Source organism: Anas platyrhynchos, chromosome 3 (assembly GCF_047663525.1).
Source record: "Anas platyrhynchos isolate ZD024472 breed Pekin duck chromosome 3, IASCAAS_PekinDuck_T2T, whole genome shotgun sequence".
NCBI lineage: Eukaryota > Metazoa > Chordata > Aves > Anseriformes > Anatidae > Anas > Anas platyrhynchos.
Window position 1 is genome coordinate 71,461,589 of NC_092589.1, and position 23,603 is coordinate 71,485,191.

The 23,603-nt window shown below is 36.2% G+C and overlaps 1 long non-coding RNA gene across 1 annotated transcript in view; it reads left to right on the forward strand.

The window, feature by feature from the left end:
* Nucleotides 1-786: 786 nt before the first annotated feature.
* Nucleotides 787-23,603, forward strand: part of LOC119716665 (uncharacterized) — a 28,029-nt gene continuing 5,212 nt past the window's right edge. Inside the window, exon 1 of the long non-coding RNA XR_005265050.2 lies at nucleotides 787-974. This is a non-coding gene — a long non-coding RNA (uncharacterized lncRNA). The remainder of the gene's footprint in view (nucleotides 975-23,603) is intronic.

The window sequence follows — 23,603 nt, forward strand, 5'->3', positions numbered from 1 at the left end:
AGAACAGGACTAGATCTTCTTGGAGCCCAGGGCTAGGTATATTCTTTGTGACTAACAGAAGGGAATCACATAAACTACTCATTCTGTTGCAAATCATCTCTTTAATAATAATAAGGAAAATGAAGTTCAAGATATGCCAAACCAGTAAAACGACTGAATCTGAAAGGAGACATAATATGTATGACTAATTTGTCATCAAAAACAAATACGGAATGTAAGTTCTCATTTAGGAAGTTTAACATTCAATAGCCAATTTTCTGGCTTGTCCCTCTTTCATAAACCCCAAATTACCCCAAAGTAAACCATCCCATCCCAGTGGAATACCTCTGAATTATCTGAATTATACCAGGTTTTTATTTGGCCACACAACTGACAGCTAAAGCAAAAGGGTCTAGCATATATCAGTAATGTGATTTCATTAAAAAATTCAGATGAACGTCCATGGAAATTGTTGTGTAGTATTCCCACAGTCCCACTTGGCCTGTTTCACGTACTTCAGTAAAGTAGAATTCAACCTTGTTTTAAGAAACAACTGTCCTTTCCTATAATATGAGAAATATTAATTTGTCTAATGTATATTAAAAATATTATTAATCAAAAAAAATCTAATGCTTAGATTTTTTCCAGATGAGCAAATACTAGACTGGAATTTCTCAGCGTTGACTCTCTCCCCTGTTAATTTCATTGAGAATGCCTTTGTTTTGTTTGCAGGAACTCATCTTTCTCCCTATGAGTATGTAAAAGGTCATATGTTTCCACAGTGTCTCTGCCAAACACAGGCAGAAGAAAGGATCCTTTGAATAATGCTCACTTTCAAGTGCCCTAGTGTTTCAGAAGACTGCTTATTTTGTTGCTCCTTTTCTTTTTTTCTTATTTGTTTTTAAAGTTAATGTAAAAACTGTAATCTTAGAACTGCTGCTTCATTTGTCCTTTCCTTGAAAATACCTGCTTTCTTCTTTGAAGAGCCCTAAGTGGTAAGTCTTCCCTGGCAACATATGTGCAAACTCGGATTTGCTATTAACTTTGCCTTGGTGTTAGGGCTGTCTCTTTTGTAAGTCTTAAAGCTTATAAGAATAACCAATACCCTTATATGTGATTATGGTGCATATATAAGAAAACAGGGGACTGAGCCATAGTAATGTTAAAGTATTCAGGATAACCACAGGTTAAAAGTGGAGATATCATTGTTGTACCTGCACTCAGAATTAGGAACTACAGTGCAAGGAACTGGGGAATATGATAGCTCTTTGCTGTTTATTAATGAATTTGCTATTACTATTATTTCATATATCTTAGCTAATCGTTTGTCAAAATGACTCAGAGTAATATCCTGTTAACTAGATTGAATCTTTGTCCCTCATAGAAAGACACATCAACACTGCAACGTTTCCTTTGACACCAAAATAGTTCTCATTATCACTTTTTTTCTCAAATTGGTTAGACATCTGGATCATTTACTACATTTTTTTTCTCTGCATATTCAAGTTGATGAGGCCCAGGCATAATGTTTTTTCAGTTTCAAAGAAGCTTGGTTCTTAAACTACTGTAAAGCTTTAATTCCAAGCCAAATTCTCTAGAAAATTTTACAGGTTGGGGGGAAAAAAAAAAAAAACTCAGACTTTTTACTTTGAAAGTCAGTAAAAATGCTGCAATAGTAGCATACATACAAATAAAATACATTTCATAAAAGTCATGAATATCAAAGATCATTGAGATGCATAAAAGCAGGTTTCTCTTCTCAATAACCACAAGCTCCAGTTTGTCTGTAGAAATTACCATGAGGTATTCCTGCTAAGGAAGAAAGCAGAGAGATATCACACAGTCCATTATGGCTCCCACAATTCCACACCATGAGTTTTATTTAGAAATAAAAATTGGAGACCTAGAACATTTTTCAAGGGGCAGACTCAGGGTAAGGTATGAGAAAAGAGGTAAGGTATGAGAAAAAAAAAAAAACACACAAAATATTCATGCAAGACAAATGTTTTCATCGCATGAGTGTGTGAATTAGGCCTGGTAGCAGTAAAGCTCATGAAGTGCTTAAACATTCAGACAGGGTAGGTCTTTCTGGTGAATGCTTGGCTCTCTCAAATTTTTTTTCTTTTTTTTTTTTTTTTTTAATTTCACAAAGTTTTGTCCGATAGTCTTACCATATTTCTCAAGAAAGCATTTTCCAAGGAGGCCCTTGGAATAGAAGTAGTCCCTTTGTTCCTCAAAATCTGGCATGCAAAAGTTATAATGAATTAGAGCAAAAGGAAGAAGGATTGAAATCTTACTATCTTCATATGGAAATCAGTTAAAAACACTTACTTTACAGTCTTTTCTAAACTATACTGGGACTAGAACTGAAACAAATCCTCTGACAGTCAAAAAATTTCTCCTTTTAATAAGGTATGGTTGGATCACTATCCAGCAAACCATTTAAACCAATGTGTCCTATATCACCCAACATCTCTATTCAAGGAAAGACCATTATTTTTTCACTGCCTTTTCTCTAGAATAAATCTTAGGCAACTGTGACTTGGGAGAAGCAGAAAAAAAAAAAAATGTATATATATATATATACATATATATATGCAAAAAGTATCAGCTTTAATTCTGTAGTTCTAAGACTTCTCTGGTATTTGTGCAATTATTAATGGGAAAAGATAAATATAGTTTTCCCATAGAGGATGGAAAAAGGCAGGGGTCTGAAACCAAGACATTTATTTCCTGGAAATTGTGAAGGTTTCAAAATTCATTTTTATTTCTCAGTGGGATGAAAATGAAGCATGAAGCAATTACATAGAGAAAAATCCTTGAGAAAGATCAAGAAGAGTCAAAGAAGGGTTGATAAAGGCATACATCTGGTTCTGCTATGACTGAAGCAATTGTCTTAACCACCGGATTGTCAGCTATTTCATTGATTTCTCCACTGAGACTCTTTTCCTTCATAGGAATAATCTATTATTTGTTGCCCTGTGGCAGAGCACAGCTCTAGCACCAAAAGTTCTTAGATTTCAGAAAGCTTCCAGATAAAAGTTATGCATAATATGATCCTTCAAGAAGTTTTGCTGGTAGAGTATCTGCACTTTAACAAAATCAAGTCTCTTAAAAAAAATCTCACCAATCCTATTTAGTCAAAAAAAAAAAAAAAAGTCATCTATCTGTTCACTGGGACATTACAAAGAAATAAGAATTTTCCTGTAGTCAGTTTAATTCAATATAAATTGCTCTTGCTCCAAGATTGTTATACTACCCTTACTCAAAATACTTCAGGGGAATGAAAAAAATAACTATAGGTGATAGCAAGGAAAACCCTTCCTGGCTTAGAAAAGTGTTCTTGTGCCTTTTCCAAGAACTGTCAGTGAGTAACGCACAAAGTATGCTATGATGAATCTGACAAAGACAGACAGGAATCAGAACTGTCTTTGAGAACAGAAGCTTGAGGGTACTGCTGTGTGGGTAACCGAGGTTTGTGATAGAAAGGAAAAACAAAAAAGCAAGTAGATTTATTTTCCTTTTCTTCTTTATAAGTAGGCTTGATAAAATTATTAATTGCAGGTCCCCAAATCTGTTTGATTTTAGATTTCATGGCTATTTGCTTTCAGGGGAAGACCCCAGCTTCAACAAGTTATGATACTTTTTCATCATTTTACAAACAAAATAATAATCATAAAACCTCATAAAACAGCAATGAATTTGGCTGAAGTTACATGTGAAAAATTAAATATACATTTCATGATATTGCACATCTGCTGAGGAAGCTATAAGTTCTAGTTCTATCTTATTTGATGTCTCAGACTTACATATGAAGTTATAAGACTTTCACTCAATACAAAATCAATAATTTATATAAAAAATCCTGCATATGTCTCTCTACTACCAAATAATAGATGAAAACTGACAGATAAAAGCCCAGCTTCAACAACATCTCAGAGAAAGATACTGTGTACATGCAGGGCACCAGTTAAATCTATTTTCCTGAGTATGTACTATACTGGAGCTGGAAGAAAATCTCAGCTGAGGAAAACAAAAAGCAAACAAACAAACAAACAAAACAAACAAAACAAAAACACGCCCCAATTTTTAGCTTTTGGCAGCAATAAATTAATTTAGTTGGACTCCAGATAAGAGGACAAGAATGTCACAGGACAATTTAAGATGCAGTTATGCTTCTTTCTTCCAACCTCATTTATGATCAGATTGTAAACCTACAGGGAATGTTATCAATAAAATGTTTTGGCCACTTTGCAGTCAGAAATGTAAGATTCATGAGAGAGAATCTTGAGATTACAGAGAGAGCTAGAAAGCAGAGACTGGTTCTTGCTGTCTGGTGTAAAGGGTACTCTCTGGGACTTGAATCCTTGTCCTCATGCTTTCATTAAGCAGTCTTTGGATAAAATGCATAGGTAATATTCAGAGCAGAGACTAAATATCAGAATCCCCATTTTCAAACACACCTCCTTAACCAGGGACTACAGCGTCATGCATTCATTCCTGGGCTCTCATGACTTTCATTTCTCTCTGTGCTTATGTACTGGGTCCAGCTGGGATGGAGCTCTTCTTCTGAGGAGGGGAGGTGAGAGAGCAGTTGTGGTGGAGATCAGATGCCTAAAAAGATAAAACCACCACAACTTTGTCCTACCTTTGATAGCAAGAGTGGACATCCCTCTTTCTCATTTCTACCTTCACTAGGGCCATCGTGTATCCTCCTGAGAAGTATGAATGTAGACCTCTTTAGACTCTCGAGGAAGCTGAGCCCACTTGTTGTGCTCTAATCACTGTGTGACTGTAAAGAAAAATAGACATTTCTCCATTTCTCATAGCTTTGGTTTCAAATGAAAGAAACCGTAACTGGTGTACTTTATACTGAATTCTGCTGGCAATGCATATGAGCACATTTTTCTAAATGGGGTGCCTAGGCATATAGATGCTGAAATATGCAGCCAGAATAGAAGAAGAACCAGAAATACATGCACCTACATACAGAAATACATGCAGCCTGCTCCCAAACCAAACTGTACCAGCCTTGCCCCCTGTAGTCCTTGAGGTGTTGCTTCTGGGAGCAGTTTGTCCTAGACCTTGCAAATGTGTCTGCATGGGTTTTTAATGATTAGATTCAGACCCAGGCATTTGACCTGTAACTGGAGTTGTAAAATCATCAGTCTGTCTGGTCTACTTTTACAGTACCTAACTAGTCAGGTGACATTTTTAATGATTCTGTTTGTTGGAATTAGAAAACAAATTCCCCTTGAAGTGAGATTTGCCCCAGTTCCACAGGAAAGCAGGAGCCCACAGGCAATGGTTTAGTATATGAACCGAAAGAAGATGCAAAACATTTCAGAAGCTTGTATTTGTTCATATTCTTCTATGAAATTTCCTTTAACAATTGCAAAGTCCAAAAGGAAGAGTTCTCAAGTGCTTGAAGTATCTAGCCCTATGAGAATTTTTCCGTGTTTCCTGAATTTGATGTTCTATTTAGATCATGTTGGCATCACCTTTTCAAACAGTTTTTGTTTGACAAGTTCATTTTTAGTGGACAAGGAAGCAATCAGAAAACTTCTGTATTAGGGTCTCTATCTTGATCTCTATCTGCTGTCAGTAGAAAGAGTTCCTCTGCATCCTACCATGTACAAACCAAAACATCAAAATGTGTCTTTGCTCCAATGCAGTTCATGATTTGCATTAACATTTTCTTAGAAGAGGAGTGATTTTTATTTTTTTTTCCCTCATCAGACTATGTTAATATTTTATGTTCTGCATACTTTTTTGTTTGTTTGTTTGTTTGTTTTTGTTACCCCGGAATTCATTTGAATTTCTGTGAATATAACCCAGAGAAGTTGAACAAAATTCTTGTATGTCACCTGAACCTATGTCAGACTTCATTAATATGCATTGGTGTTGATACCTGTCTTGCTTCTCTCTGAGGGCCTGGAATTCACACAAGATGTGTACATTTGATAGCTGCCAATAAAAGGTAAATTTCATGTTTGCTTGTGACCATCTGCTCTGAAAAATAAAAGTATCTTAGCTGAAACTGTACCCAAAGACAGAGGAAATATGTTGGTTTAGAACAGAGGTTTCTTGTTTGTTGGTTTGTTTGTTTTTAATGTTGAAAATGTGATGTTCTGGAAAATGAAACTTTCTTCTGGAAAACTAAGACCTGAAATCTACCGATGTGCAGTATTCCACTACAGTTGTTGACAGAACAGAAACTTAAATGATAAAGCTATGTGATTGCTCTTCTCTACAAATCTGACTTCTGACTCCCAGGCCAGCCAACAGCCAACAACAACTAATAAAGAGAGAATTATGCAATTCCACAGTTTACTATGGCATAGGGGGAAAAATAAATAAATAAATAAATGCACAACACTATTCCACACACTCATTGCCTTCCATTGGAAAACAGACTACTTATTTAGGTGTGTATGTGTGTATATATATATATATATATATGTATGTATACACACACACACACACACACATATATATTAACGTTTGCTGATGTGTTTTGCAGAGTAGTTCATCTGTTTTGTGTCTGTGAGTAACAAGCTAATCTTTTCTTAGCCTTTATATAAACATGTGGGTTCAGAAATAAACAAATGCTATTCACTGAAAGAATACACAAGCACCTTCTACTATATCTGCCCTATCTCTGCCGACCGTATGGAAGTTAATTTAAGTACATTTAACTGAACTATACTTAAGATTTACAAGGAACAGCATTGAGACAATAATCATATGAGTAAGTGTGCCTACTGAGATCAGAGTTTAATTGTTTCAAGACACTCAAACACAGGAGGCACCATTGGGGAAACAAATTTTATTTGCTTTTGCTTCAGAGAGGATGAACAGCTGAACTGTGTTACCCTAGAGGTAGAGTACTAACATTATGTCCCAGCAGCTTACTCTCCTTTATAAATTTTTATCCAAACTGCTGACAATAAATTCAAGACCACTGCAAACTATTTAAGGTTTTCCACTCTATGAATTACAAGTGTTTAAAAACGCTTATAATCAGGCACCTTGCTCTCATAATCTTGAGAAATAAAGGGCCTAATTTTTGGTATTTGTGTTCGCCATACATTCAAGTAATGGTATTTGAAAGGTACTAAGCTTTGCTTCTGTTAGATGCAGACTGACATTTCAAAGATATGTGTAAATTCAATTTATCTAATTTATTTTTAAAACATATTTAACCTGACTTCGGACAGATGTTACATTCCTGTTGATACCCTTAGGGGTATTCAGTCTATGGCAGAAAGGACAAGGCCTGTGTAAGAACTGCCTATCCATTCTTCTTCTCTTCTGCCTTACCTATTGATTTCTACCATCATATTTTTTCACTTTCCCCTCAGCTGTATAGACATAACTTCTGGAGAAGCCATGCAATAAATGGGATCAATGAGATGACCTAGGCTAAAAGTAAATTTTCCTCCAACTTATTTTTAACACTTAGTGCACTACGGTGCAGAAATTAAATTGAGGAGCAGAGAGTCCTTAAGGCAGCATTGACACTGAAATGTTTTGTACTGTGGAATCACAGATCAATAAATGTAGTTCCATGTAGATTTCATCTGTCAACAGTGAGGCTGTTTTCTACTTCACCTTGTGTGGTTACTGTGTTGTCTACTTCTACCCTCTGCCACAACTTAATATCCTGTAAGTTACATTGAGACAGTCTCTTCTGCTCTTTTCTCTCTCTCTCATTTTTTTTTTCTTTTGGATGCTTTTCTTGAAATATTTCATTGACACATCAAAGAAGGTAGAAGACTAGAGGAGAAATAGACAAAAATAACAGATAATTGGACATATAGGCAGTATTTCACTCCAAATAGGTAGGAAAAGCATACAGTACTCCATTACTCTCATAGCACTCTTCCTATTTCCTAGACTTTCACACCAGTGGTGTCGCCCAACAAAACAGTGTGCAGTAACTAGATACAGAAATCTAATCTAAGTCTTGATATGATATTCTGAATTCCCTATCTGTCCAGTCTACTTTGTAGGGGTTTGGCCACAGCTGTTGAAAGAACACCTTAATTTTCAGACAAGCCTGTGTGCTTTATCAATACAGTAAGCCTTTGGGAATAAAGTTATTGGAAAACTTTTTGTTGTTGTTGTTGTTTGTTTGTTTCTTTGTTTCATGAATTTGACTTGGATTCACCCAGGTAATTTAAAAGCAGACTGTTGAAATTATTTGTAATGCCAACAAGTTTTTTTGTTTGTTTTGTTTTGTTTTGTTTTTCAGGGTTTGGTTTAAATGTGCAGGGTCTAAGACCTTGTAATCTTCATTACCATTGTTGAAACGGAATTAATTCACCAAATACAGAAGATATTTAACACTGTGGCCTATGATTGTAGTTTGTTTGTTTGTTTGTTTTGCTTCATTTTTTAATTTAGAATGAACTTTGGAACTACTTCTTTTTTCTTTTTTTTTTTTTTTCCTTTTTTTTTTTTTTTTTTTTCCCCAAATATTGCTCTGTCGTAAAAGTTTAATTCTTTTCTTGAAAACATGACAGATGATTTTTAATGAAAAATTGGAGTAGAAAACTTCACAATAAAAAATATTTTCATCTGTTTTATGTGGAAAATGCATTTCTGAATATCTATGGTGTCCATGATTACTTCCTAATTGTATTTCATTTTGAAGCACAGTAAGGAAACTTTGTTTCCTTAACAGCTGTAAAAAAAAAGAAATATATATATATATATATATATATATATATATATGTATAGGGAAAAACAACAACAACAAGAAACCAACTATTTCCATCAGTCACCACAGCCAAACACTCTCTTCCAAAGAAATTAAGACATCACACTGCCCTTAAAATTGGCTGTAAAAATGGCATCTTCAAATTTAAGAGCTCTACCTTATTTATTTCTTTATTTAATAAAACTGCCTATTTAGGATTATATCTGGTTAAAATTATTAGTTGACAGAAAGAAATTTACAGCCTTGTTAAAAACTTTTAGCACAGCAGAAAGAACATAGAGCTGTTGTCTTTTCCATCTTGTATGGCAACAACTGGCTTGTTTACAACATTTTGAGCAATTACGTGCTGAGGAAGTCCACTTAAGACAATAACAATTTGGAGAGATTGGAGAGATTTGGAGAGTTGGAGAGATTAAGTGTTGTTGTTTTGTTTTGTTTTTAATTATTATTAGTATTTTTAAGTGGATATGGATGATTAAATATTAAAAAACATGAGTTCAGCTTGACTTTCAGATTCTCAGATCTGAGTTTGCAGCACTAGCAGTTATTATATTAACTTGTAGCTTGTGCTATTTGAAGGAAAATAACCACAGGCAGGTCTGCACTGTAAAATATTGCCAGTATCAATTTTGTGCTTACATTTGTGAAAAAAAAAATAAAAAACATTGCACCATTTGAGTCCTTGCTAAGAACAAATCAGCACTGGAAATGCATTTCATTTTGTGATAATACAGGTTATTTACGAAAATGTCTTACACTACTATCAAAAATTATACCTTTGCATGACTTTGCCAGTAAAACTTTATAGAAAAGTTGCAGCAGTATAGATGAGCAATAGGAGCCAATAAACAAGAACTTCCCAATGGCAGGTCTTTCATAAGCAGTTCCTATAGTATTGTTGCACTATAAAGGAGATCTCTTTTCTGGGGCAATGAACAATATGGGTATGTGATATGAAGTCCAAGCAAAGCTGGTCAACAGAAAAATTTCTTGTAAGTCTTAAGACCTACTAGCTATAGACTAAATATAGAAAACAATGATGCAAAACTTGGTCTTGTTGAACCTGGGATACAAATATTTCCAGTCTTTTTGCAGTCAGTCTTCACCGACTTCATGGACATAAATGAAATATGGAGGTAGTTGTGTCTTCTTCTTGATGTTAACCCCCGTCCACTAATAGCCCTTTCCCTCTTTTTTTTTTTTTTTTCTTTTCTTTTTTTTTTCCCAGCCAGAATGGCTTTTACTCTAGTCTCCTTGTGAATAAACTCAGCACAGCTGTGCCAGCCATGCTCCAGTGCACGTCTCTGCAGTGAGGGCCAGGCAGCTGTGGTTTCTCCCCGGAGAAGGCTAGCCATTTGGCTAGGAGCTTTGGAAGGGGGGTATAGAGACCACATCTTGAAAAAAAATGCCAGCTATATGTGATGGCTGGGAAAATCAGTCTGGAAAGAGAATTAGGAGTACACAACCTAACAATGATCCCTTTAATATGCTGTGGATTGGTAATGTTTTTGAACAAAGTAAAAGAGAATAGCTTAGAGTGCCTGTGGAGGGGGAGGAGGGAGAGACAATGCACTTATTGTCCTTTAACAAAAACAATTCTAAAGTGTACCTTAGCAAAACTCATGGCTTGAAATCTTTTCTTTCCAGTTCAGGCCTGATGCGCAGCATGTTCCCCTAGCATTCCCAGTCCCTAATTGCATGTACACCCAAAGACTTTTGTGCTGAGCACATTTTTTTTTTTTTTTCTGAAAGGAGAAAAAAATGTTGAATGTTTGAAAAGCTGATTGACAAGGATTTTTTCCCCTAACTTTTAAATGTTTTCAGCAGTGCTGCCCTATAGCCTTAGACAATGCCACTGACCCTTTTAAAAATCTTTGTACACATTGAAGAATGAAACTTTATACACAGTTAAAAAGAAGCTTTTTGGCCAGGTTTTGACAGCTGTTATTCTAAAACAATGTTTTGGCTCTAATCAAAAATATGACTTTATTTCCTTTTGGGTTTCTACCAGAAGCCATATGACTCTTACATAGAAGTGGAGGAGGGGTGGGAGCAAGAAGCTTGTTCAGTTGCTTTCCCCGTAGAGCTTTGACTGTGCAAAAGGAAATGACAAAGGAATTGCATTTACCCAGGTTGTTGGTTGTATGATAGGTGGTCCCTGAGATACTATGCGAAGAAGTGAAAATCATGCACGACACATGTATTACCAAAAGTGAGGTCCTGAACTGTAAAACTGGGAGATGAGACTACACTTTATTTTTCTGCTCTTCTCTTTGAAAAATAAAAATGTGTTCATGCACAGGGTGGTGTTTATATTGCTTTAAGAGACAGAATTTGAACCACCAATGGGTTCATGAAAGCTCCAAGTGGAGCTAAGGCAGGTGTGAGATAATCTGTGCCCTCACCCACATATGACATTATTAGCTCAAGTTCCTAACTTACCTTAGTGGGGCCTCAGCTTGGCTTTTGACCACAGGCAATTGCTTTTGTTAAGGTTGCTTTTGCTAAAACCTGTTCTGGTTAGAGATTGTATCAGGGAGTTTAAGAGGTGATCCAAGCACATCTGTGCTGGGTGGGCTGAGCCAACACTGCCTGGGTCTGTAAGAGCTCTGAAAGGCAGCAGCAGTGGGAGCAGGAGCAGACATGTCCAAAAGGTGACACAAGCTGAGGGGCCTGCAAAAGCGTACCAGGTTTCACTGGAAAACCATTATGGCTGCAGCATGTGGTAACTTAGAAGTATAGAAAATATTTCTGTAGGAATTTAAATAGAGTAGATAAGTACTAGCGATTGTTGGGATTTCCAGAGGTTCAGGAAAATTAAATTTAGTGCCTATTATGGTATTACTTACACTAGACAACTCAGGCTTGACATTCCTTTTTAAAGGCCCCTTTAAAGTATTAAGCAAAAAACTTTCAGTTGAAGTTTTCATCTGAGCTCACATCACTGAGACCTAATACCACCAAGTTTTGTTGAGTCTGTCACTACTGCACTAGTAAGCAGACTAGCTGGCTGAATTCTAACCATCTCCCCCAGATACTACCAAGGGAAATATTGCCACACAAACACTGACTTCTGCACTGTCTACTCTTCTTTCACCAAAATCTTTGGGCCCCTCGCTACAAGAAGGACATCGAGGTGCTTGAGCGGGTCCAAAGAAGGGCGACGAAGCTGGTGAGGGGCCTGGAGAGCAAGTCCTATGAGGGGCAGCTGAAGGAGCTGGGCTTGTTCAGCCTAGAGAAGAGGAGGCTCAGGGGTGACCTTATTGCTCTGTATAAGTACATTAAAGGAGGCTGTAGCGAGGTGGGGGTTGGCCTGTTCTCCCATGTGCCTGGTGACAGGACGAGGGGGAATGGGCTAAAGTTACGCCAGGGGAGTTTTAGGTTAGATGTTAGGAAGAATTTCTTTACTGAAAGGGTTGTTAGGCACTGGAACGGGCTGCCCAGGGAGGTGGTGGAGTCACCATCCCTGGAAGTCTTCAAAAGACATTTAGATGTAGAGCTTAGGGATATGGTTTAGTGGGTACTGTTACTGTTAGGTTAGAGGTTGGACTCGATGATCTTGAGGTCTCTTCCAACCTAGAGATTCTGTGATTCTGTGAAAATATGTCTGTCTTGAAATTCTCCGTCTCTGTAATGAGCAAGTAAATTCTGGATGTAGGACTTGGAATATGTAAACAGATATTAGATAATATGATGAAACAAAGAAATAAACTACTGGTTTATCTGCAGTAGGATGCCAGCAAGGCATCCTTTAAGAAACAGTGCATATGTATGATGTCTGGTATGTGTGTAAATGTCGATATATGGATTTGTAGCTTGAAAACCAGATTTTAAGAGACATTATCTTTTGCAAGCTATAATAAATGTGAAGAATTTAAAACTGTGGACAGAGAGCATACATATGACAGCTGTGAAAGCCACATTCACCTACATGGAGTTTATGAACTATTTAACTTTGTCAAGGTCATCATGATTAGTTTAATAACTGCTGATCCTGCAAAATGTTTTGCATGACTGAGCAGACGTGCATCATTTTGAAAAGAAAAAATACAGAATTTATAAATTTTGAAACGGTAAAATGCGTACAGGTTTGCATTCAAATTTAAGAAGAATCCAAAATCGATGAAGTATTGAACAATTTTTAATTCATCCTCTCTCAGTAGACCCTGTTAATATTCTGGAGAAGAAAAAATAAAATAAAATAAAATAAAATAAAATAAACTCTTCTGAAGTTGAAGCTTTGCTGGTGAAGCTATTCCTCAGTATTCCTCATTTTCCAGGCTTAACGTACAATTTACCATCTATTACATCATAACAATTGTCAATTTGAAGAAAATGATAATAATATATATTAATGGACTGCCTCTATTCTTTTAAAAGAGATTAGTTCCGCTGATGTAAGTTTGGTGAAAATATTTTGGTATCAGCTCCCCTCATCCCTTATCTTTGACAGAAAGAGGATGTAAAAGAATTTACCTATAGGAAACAGATAGGAGCTGGTGCAATGCAGATAGAATGGGTAACCAATCTAATTTATGAGAAACTCATTAGAATGTTCTCTGTTTAGTTCCTTACCTTTTAAACTTACAGTACAATAAATACATAAATTCAAGCAATAACAATGCATCCAGTTTATCCACTTAATATATACAAAACCAATTTATTAAACAATTTATTTTATGAAATGATAAGAGAATTAAAACAAAATAAATAAAGTGTAATACAGCAATTCATATCAGCTTTCTAAGAAGTGGGCACACATAACACTTTTTGGAAATTTTCCTATCCTGTTCCTAATGGAATATCCTATTCACTTTTTCTTTTTTTTTTTTTTTTTTTTTTTTTTTCTGCCATGATTCCAGCTTAATTTTTTCCCATTAGTTTGACCAAATTTCTCAATATATCTGGAATAACTGTCATATGAAAAGACTTTATTTTTTTTTTCTTTTTTCTTTTTTCTTTTTTTCTTTTCTCTATGTCTTTATGTTTCCTTTGCATGCCAAAAAGCCAGTGGTACATGTGCCTTCGAATATGGGCTTAGAAGCAAATATTCTTAAATCCCTATGCTCCTGCCACATGGACCCTCCAGTACATGTGACAGTATATGCATATGTAAACTAATTTTTACATACTGCTTAGATAAATTTATCTATATATCCTTTTCTTTTGTCCTTAGAAGACATCTTTCAATGAGGATAGCTTCAAGTCTGTGAGGGAAGTTGTCTTCTAAGTCAACATACATCTTCCAGCTCTGCAAACTGAGACTTAGGCCAATTTAAGTATATCAAATTTTATATGTAGAGATTAATAGTTCATGTTTATGTAACTACCTGTTCAAAAATGATAGTATTCCATTTGCATTCTAGTTCTGCAAAACCAGAAAGTTATGAATGTAGCCAGGTCCATCTAATCCAGTATTTTAAGTCAGAGGGAAGACAGCTAGTGATGGTTATACAAGAGTTATTGAAGACTCGGTGTAAGTAATTATGCATGAGAGTGGAACATTTTTCCCTTCAGGCAAATCCCACCTTTATCTCTATTAATTATTGTAATACTTAAACATGCAAGATATATACATGTAATTAAAGGCAAAAAATGCAAATTTTCTCCTAAAAGTAACATTATTTTTCCTGCTAATTTACTAAACCCTTATATACATGTATTAGACTTTGTTTGCCAATGAAATGTGCGTCTGAGTTTTTCACCTGCTCTTTTAAGACAACATTCATTATTTTCACTGTCATACAGCAATCTAAACCAGCTATCTTTTTCAGATATTTCAGTTAAAAAATAAGAGAAGACTAGGGATGTATGTGTTCTAGCTAACTCTTTCTGTTCTCTTCAAGCTATCTTGTAACTATTGTGATGACAAGGATCACAGTCTAACTGAAATTTCTAATAATTATGTAATTGCAACAACATGCCTTTCATTTTTAAAGTAATTTTGAGTTTTTAATTCATTACTAACATTTTATTTCATTGACATTTTAAGTAGTAAGCACAAATGTTGTGGTATTATATTCATTCTTTTCTTTTCTTTTCTTTTCTTTTCTTTTCTTTTCTTTTCTTTTCTTTTCTTTTCTTTTCTTTTCTTTTCTTTTCTTTTCTTTTCTTTTCTTTTCTTTTCTTTTCTTTTCTTTTCTTTTCTTTTCTTTTCTTTTCTTTTCTTTTTTCTTTTCTTTTTTTAATCCTGAAATGTGGAGCATGAAACACTCTCCAGAAGAGAGACATTCAACATTTTACCCTAAGTCTATCGTTTATCCACACAATATGTGTGAATAAGGAAATTAGTGGCAGAGATATATGACTTCTCTCCATATTTTGGGAGGGGGAGGAGAACATTGGCCTTTTAATATAGTATTATATATCCTCTAAAGTTTGAAATGAGAAACACCATCTGGAGGTAAGATACAATTGTATTTTTCTTCCTTTATAAAACTGTCTGCTGAAGTTATTCAAAAACAGGCCTCGTGTGGACTCTCTATCACTCTTCTGAACAGAGACTAATGATTATGATGTTTTTGAAGTTTATCAAACCTTCCCTTAAACACATATGTTAGGTGATGTTATTAAATGTTAAACACAGTGAACACAGACTCAGACAGGATCAGGGGAGGCAAAGGGAGTCCAGTAACCTCTACAGGACAAACAGAGCACCCTGACTTGTCTACACCTACAATCATCAAAGGAGAATGATAGTATTATTGCCCTGGTGGGAAAGCCACTAAGAGGGGTCAAGGGAACACTGTGCAGACTACAGGGGATTATGATCCCGTTTAGGGGAACGGGGCTTTTTGTGGGGCTTTTTTGTCAAGAGAGTGAAATTTTACATTTGTATTAAACTTACTATAGAATGTTTTAAGGAGACTTTGGAAATGTGAGAATTATGGGATGTTTAGTGAAAAATGTGGGGAAAGTGAGAGATGAGTTTGGATCAGGGGAGACAAGACATGGAACAACAGAGAGACCACTGAAATGTAAGCAGGCTGCCGGTCAGCAGACTTCTCTGACAGACTGTAATCACTGCAGTCTGTCCTGTACTCTTATTAAATCTTATTTGTAGGTGTTTTCCACGTGGATGCACTCTCCATTCTGTATATGTGTGAACCTAGACAAATTTTAAGTGGCACTAGCTAGTGTATAGGACAAGATTCATAGCACCATTAAGGTTGGAAAAGACCTCCAAGATCGTCTGGTCCAACCGTCAAGAGATTTGAATGCCAGAAACTGGAGTGAGCCCTCAAGGTCTCAGAGATCCATGGGCAGGCAACAGGAGGAGACCAGGGTTTGAGGGCCAGAAACTTAAGCCATAATAGGCCATAGGCCAAAATAGGCCAGCTGCTGAGAATGTCCATGTTTTGGTAGATGCGTTCCATTTTTAAGAGCTTCGTTCCTGATTAGCAGGAGAGGAGGAACAGGATGGTTCCATCTGCACTCCTCATGACTGTGTGAGGGCCACTAGTGTCTGTACAGGTACAGTGCTCTGACTGTGATAGGTCTGCATAGCCAGGTATGTGTAGGTGTGTGCACACACCTACTGGAAACACCAGTGAGGTGCTAGTGAGGTCTGGTTGAAGGACCTGCAGCAGCCTGACCCCCGTGGGGCCAGGACAGACAAGATCTGCTGGGGCCTGAATCCCACAGGGCCCAGCCGTCTTTGACTGATGACAAAAATGTACCCTCTAGTCATTCTGCTTCAAGCCTTCAGTGTCTCTAGTACTAGAGGCTTTCCCCAATGAAAATGACTGTTCCTTATTCCAACTACTATTGGCACTAACATAGATAATTCCTTCTTCATTTTGCTTCGTTTCTTTGTGAGAAACTTCAAGGAGAGGACAGATCATTCTGGATACAATTAATGAAATTTAAGTAAACACAGAAAGACTGCAGTGGTTAACTGAAATTATTCATATTTCTCTCCAGAGAGCTGTTGCCAGTTTTTTTATATTTAATGTTTTCCAATGCACTCTCAGCTTCATGTTCTGTAAATTTAATAGACTTAGCCTATGTTATATCACCTATTGCTAAATACATTGAGCAGGCCTGGACTGAGGCCCAAGTGAAACCTTAGTGAACTCCACTTGTTACGTCCGGCCATCCTGGCAGTAAATCATTCCCAGATACTCTCTGGGTACACAGAAGTCATTTCATCAAGACCATAGCTCCCTGGCTTGGCTATGGGAACGACACCTGAGAGAATATCAGAAATCCAATTAATGTTCAGATGTATGACATTGCTGCTTCTCCTCTGCTGCCTCTATCCTCTTACCCTGTCATTAGAAATAAATTAGATTAATTTGGCAAAATCTGTTCTTGACAAATCTGAGTTGGCTGATGGACAACTCTTTTTTGTGATGCTAAAAGCTGTTGCACTAGATGTGACCCCAAGTCAGGGAGATGTTTTGCTAATAATCCAAAAAGAACTGGGAGGAGAGGCTGCAACTTGACAAGCACCTTCAGACACTTCATCAAAAAATATCTGCCATGGCATCCAACTCACTCTAAAACTGAGGCATGTGGTAATGAAATATTTTATCAATGGGTTACAACTGCAGGAAAATAAAACTTTGGTCAAGAAGCAGAAACTTGTAAAAAAATAAACATATATAGTAAATTTGGATTGCTTCTAAATCAATCTGAAGAATCCCACAAGATCATAATCCTACAAGAGCATAATCTCACAATAGCAACGGTTATTGATGTCTAGTATCATTAGGTTTTAATCAGCTTTCTGGCAAACACTCTGATTAAATGTATAATTTAATTAAATGAATTTCAGTTACGATTTTTTCTTATTGAAAATTTGAACACTACTTCTTAATTTCTCTTCTATTGTCATCATTTTTAAATCTTTCTTAGTAATTGTACATTTCAATTCTGAAAAAAAAAAAAAACTAAATGATTCTATCATTCAATGTATTAGAAAGATTTCAAAATAAATTGCAATTGAATCGTATTACTTTAGAAAGATAAAATTTCTGTAATTTAGTGCTGAATGAGGCCTAGGAAACTTGGGTTTATTTCTCCTCTCCACTACCAACTTCCTCATAATTAATGTAAATAAACTGTCAGGGCCTCGTATTACTGTGATTTACTATGTTCAGAAAGTTTCATACTAATGAAAGAACTATGTGCTTACCAAGACTGAGGAAGGAAAGATAACCTCTGTGTGTGAAAAGTTTTTTGGCTAGGATAAACAGGTGTATACTTCCTACAGAATGATGGTTTTGTTCAGTCATCTTCTAGCTTTTCCTTCAGGGCCAGATTGACTCATAGGTTCATATAATTGTCTTTCAGACCTCCTTGCCTTATCCCCCTCCCCTTCCCCTCCCTCCACAAAAAAAAACTACATTTTTTGTGAAAGGTTTGGAGGTTTCTCTCGCTTGTTTGTCACCACACTTATTTGCATTTTATTATTTTATTTTATTTTTTATTTCTATTTATTGTAGAATAGAAGTATAGCAAAGTGACTGACAAATAAGTGTCCTAGCATCATTAGCATGATTTAACATCGTTGACTTTGTGGGAAATGAAAATAGAAGATGTTCTGCAAAGTTATTCCTCTTGACTGCAACAGTCAGAGGCACAAATACTGACACCATAGATAAAGAAATCAACAATATTTTCTTGCAACCTAATCACTTTCAAAAATAATAATAACAGGAGAGGGGAAAGAAGAGTTAATGTTTAAGCATTTCTTACATCTAGCCAACAACAATGTATCTTACAAGCTACAATCTTGTGATGTTTTATATGACTAAAACTATACATATAGCTTCATAGCACAGTAAAGTTTAAATGTTAAAAAAAAAAAAAAAGTGTCCAAATGTGTTTTATGAGGAACAGTAGAAATATATGTATATATATTTAAATATAAAAATCTTTAAAGTAATTTCAGATTATTTTTTTTTTTTTAGTTACAACTCACCATGTTCTATAACATCCTGGAAGACAATACTAGGACAACGTGTCATTGGCTGGAGAAGTCACTAAGTCACTGCAGTGGAATACTAATATAATTAGATTTCTTGTTCTTTTTTTTTTTTTTCTCTCTTTTTTTTTTCTTTTTCTCAATTTCTCATAAAATCAACACTGTTTATTCGGTTTTTAATAATAACTATTTTCCAAAAAGTTTAGATTACAAAATGAAAGCAGAAATCAGTTCCCTGGCTAACTGAATTTTCTAGCTATAAAGCTAAAGTTTCCACAGTTAAGGGAGTCATGGGACACAGTGAAATTATTAAAAAATAGTAATCTCAGTACATAAATGTGTTCAATGGGCATCTAAATCTTCCTATTTTGTAAGTGCACTAGAAAAGGTATTGTCCAGGTCTGAATGCACTGACAGACATAAACACATATTGAGAGAAGCAGGTGAGTACTGGTCAAAAAGGATACACAACCTGAAGAATTTATCAGAGTTTTGTAAGACTTAAATCATCCCAAGCTTGAGTAAACCAGAAATAATTATTTATCTGGTGAACTGTTTACCAGTGAAAATACTGTGAAATACTTTTGTACTTGAAAAACACTTCCAGATTTCATCATCTGCTAATACTTCAGCTATTTGTCTTTCTTCTTTTATTGTTTGTCTCTCCAAGTCAATTCAACATGTTGTTTATAATTGCTGACAGTCTCTCTGTCAGATGTACACTATATCCCTCCCAAATCTGCTTTTATCTTTTACACAAAATAAAACTGCTCTCATTACAGCCTCTAATGGCTGTTAGCCAGATCTCAAAACCAATACTTCTCCCTCATCTTCTTTGACCTGTTTCTGTGTTCATCCTCCCCTGTGACTCATTTCTCTGTAACCTCATTGCAAAACCAAACACAATGACTTTCTTAATATGGATGACTCCCAGATGTGTGCTTTAGACCTATCTGCTTCTCTCTAGACCAAAAGCTGCTCAAGATAGGTAAAGTAATTTAATCACCTCCATCCCCACACCTTCCTTTGATAGGATTCATTGCTTATTTTTTTCAGATCCCTAGACTGTAGGTCCTCTTATCTGCAACTCAGACCCCATTGTAGGTCTTATTGCTTAGGTTTGTCCAAATATTACAGTGTCTATCAGAAAAATTTGTCTGAGAGCTTTGCTGTCTAAACTTTCAACTAAAGCATGTAACTCCTCCAGACTCAAATAGTCTTGCACAATGTCTTCTCCTTTGATAAATATCATCATATCCATACTGAAAGCTGCCATAGAAAATACTTTCCACTAAAGTAATGCCACATAGCCCTATACATTCTTCCACATGCTTGCTCTTCTCTCTTATCACAGAATCACAGAACTGTAGGGGCTGGAAGGGACCTTGAAAGATCATCAGGTCCAACCCCCCTTCCAAAGCAGGTTCCTCAGAGCGGGCTGCCCAGGTAGGCATCCAGACAGGCCTTGAATATCTCCAGAGAAGGAGACTCCACAACCTCCCTAGGCAGCTTGTTCCAGTGCTCCGTCACCCTCACCGTGAAGTTCTTTCACATGTCAGATTGGCTACATCCTTCTGTCCCCCACCCCTCAGATATTTATATGCATTGAGGAGATCCTCTCTCAGTCTTCTCTTCTTCAGGCTGAACAGACCCAGGTCTCTCAGCCTTTCTTCATAGGAAAGATGCTCCAGGCCCCGTATCATCTTTGTGGCCCTCCACTGGACCCTTCCCAGGAGATCCCTGTCTTTCTTGTACCGGGGAGCCCAGAACTGGACACAGTACTCCAGGTGAGGCCTGACCAGGGCAGAGTAGAGGGGGAGGATCACCTCCCTTGACCTGCTGGCCACGCTCCTTTTAATGCATGCCAGGATCCCATTAGCCCTCTTGGCCACGAGGGCACAGTGCTGGCTCATGGTCAACCTGTTATCCACCAGGACCCCCAGGTCCATTTCGTCAGAGCTCCTCTCCAGCAGGTCATCCCCCAGCCTGTACTGATACTTTGGGTTGTTCCTTCCAAGGTGCAGGACTCTACACTTGCTCTTATTAAATCTCATTTGGTTTCTTCCTGCCCTTTCTCCAGCCAGTCCAGGTCTCGCTGAATGGCAGCACAGCCTTCTGGCTTATCAGCCAGAAAACAAACAGAAGCTCCTTGTCTTCACTACAAAATCTTGTACCAACACCTACACAGAATCCCTATTACTTTTTATTTAAGAATCTGTCTCTATCTACTCCTTCTAAAGTGTGTCTGTTTCTCAGAGACTGGCTGAGCATCAGTCTGCTGATGGGAGGTGTTGATTGTTTACCTTTGCATCACTTTTTTTTTTTTTTTTTCTTTCACATACTAAAAGGTCTTTATCTTGACCTACAAGTTTTTCTTGCTTTTGCTCTTCCACTTCCTCCCCTCACATGCCACTGTGGGAGAAAATGAGTAAGCAACTGTTGTGTGCTTACTGGTGCTGGGCAGGGTTAACTTATCACAGGTGGACAAAAGAGTTAGACTTTTTTTTGAGTGTCCTCTTGATATGACACCATTAAGAATCATGCAACTTTCAGCTGTTTGATAGCAAGTGTGTAATTGCAGCTCCAGGAAAAACTGACATAATTTAAACAAGCTTGTACTGTAAGCTTGAGTATTGAAAACCCAATCCATTAAAAACTTTTCTCACTTTTAGTTTCAAAGTCTTGGAGCTTCACATTTCACTCTGTGCTATTCCAGAAGCTCGGAGTGAACCAGTGACCTATTTGGAACATACTGGCATGCTAAGAAGCATAGTCCTGCTTCATTCTTTTTTTTTTTTTCTTTTTTTCTTTTTTTCCTTCACTTGTTGAAAAATTTCTTTTGGTAGTTTTGGTGGTAGAAACAGATAGTAATAAGTAAATAAATGTTGTAAACACCCATGTTCTTTTCTCATCTTCACCACCTAAATGATAATGTCATAGAAATAATAAAGTAGATATTTCCAAATATATGCACTCTTGTCCAACTTTAAATGAAAAAAAAATATGTTGCTATTTGGGCAAGTTCAAACATACTGAGGTTCATCATGGATGACTGGTTTTCCTACATTCCTGTTTTTCAAGATTAAGAGGTCTGCTTGGCATAAAATATATATATATATATATATATATATTAAAATAATAGAAGTAACAGAATGAGAAAATAATATTCAGCATGTAAAATGTCTGGACTATCAAGCTAGTTAACCCCCTGAAGGGTTTAACTTACATTTTCTCTGCACTACTATCAAGACAAAAATCAGAGCACAAATGACCTGGGCTTAAACCAACCATTAAGATAAAATTTCACCACTTGCAAAGCAAACAATATCTGGCAGGTGGCAGGTACTGGAGAATAAGTAGTAATCTTTTTGGAAAACTGCATTTGCCAAGTGATTGCCAGACTGTGTGGCCTCAGCTGTCAGCAGTAGATTTTCAAGAGATAAAGTACAATAAAATAATAATTAAATAACAAAACAAAGTGAATCCATGCTTTACTGAAGAATTGTAGCTGGCATTTAAAACACACAAGCTGTCCAAAAGACAACTCCAGCTGTAGAAACATTAGTATTCACATGGCTCCTTGCATGTACACATGCCTATCCTATCAAGTGCTACTGAGTTCTCTAGGTACTGCAGTTTTTATATCAATTTTTGAGTGAACTAATATAATGAAAATAAATGAATGCCATAAATGCATAAGTATTAATGGCTTATTTAACTTTATTTTTTATGATAGTAATCATGATGTTCTGTGACATTATCTCAAATTACTGCAGTCATATAAATATAAGCTCACTACACTATGTGGTGTATTTAAGTAAGTGTGTTAGTATTTTATTTTTGTTTCAAAAATATTGATACATGTAATTTTAGGTGCTGATGTATGCAATGTCTTAGCGAAATAAAATCTCAAGTATTTGGGGAACTAGATTTTCTATTCATAAATATCTGGTCTTTTAGACTGCATTTAAGTTCTCAAAACTATTTTTCTCTGTCCCTGACAATTTTAATAATTTCACTGAAGATATTTCCAGAAAAGAAGCTCTGGACTTTGTGACAGCTATGTGAACTATTGAGCTATGTGAACTCAAAGGCAAATTCTGTGCTGATTTTTCAAGCAAGGTCTGTCTGCATATATGGTTTGATTCATGTTTGAAGTTCTGACCTTAGAATGAGAAACTGGAATGGAATAAGTATGGTGGAAAAAAAATAAAAATAAGATAAGTTGATATGTTTTGGCACAGAAAACTCTTCTGCTAAGCCACAACTTGAAGTTTATCCTTCTCCCCATTAGTTTTTACACCTAATAACCATAAAGGTGTTCTGATGTATGAGCTGACTTAATAACCCTGGGGGAAACATCACAAATCACAAAAGAAGTCCAAACCAGTTCAAGATTATTTTGCCAATTATTTTGCTATACAGACAAAACAGAAATCTCATGAATCTCAATTATTTGGCTCCTTCTGAATACAAGGGTAGCTATCTGTAAAGGATTGCCAGCAGTTTTGTCTAGGTATCTAAGTATTAGTCTGTGTATTTTTACTCATTTCTGATTATCTGAGTTAGTGGATACTAATTTCATGGGTAGCTAAAGTTCAATTTAACAAAGCACTTAAGTGTACAATTAGTAAGCAAGTGTTTATTGTCATTGATTATATCAAAGGAATCATATGAATATTTAAAACTGAGGTTATTTTCTGCTCAGATTTGCTGAATGGTGCCAAATTTTGCATGATCCAGCTTCAATTCAGCAGATTCACTGTTATTCAACAAAATAGAGAGCAATGTGCATAACTGAAAATAAGTTCCAGAATTTCCCTGACACAAAACTAGTCGACTTTATAAAACTACGTTTTTCACTGATCAATTTTTAAAAGTAATTTAAAGCATCACAAGTCTATGGAGGCTTATATCAGTATCCTGGACCCATTTAAAATCTGCCTCATACTGACCATCCTTATGTCA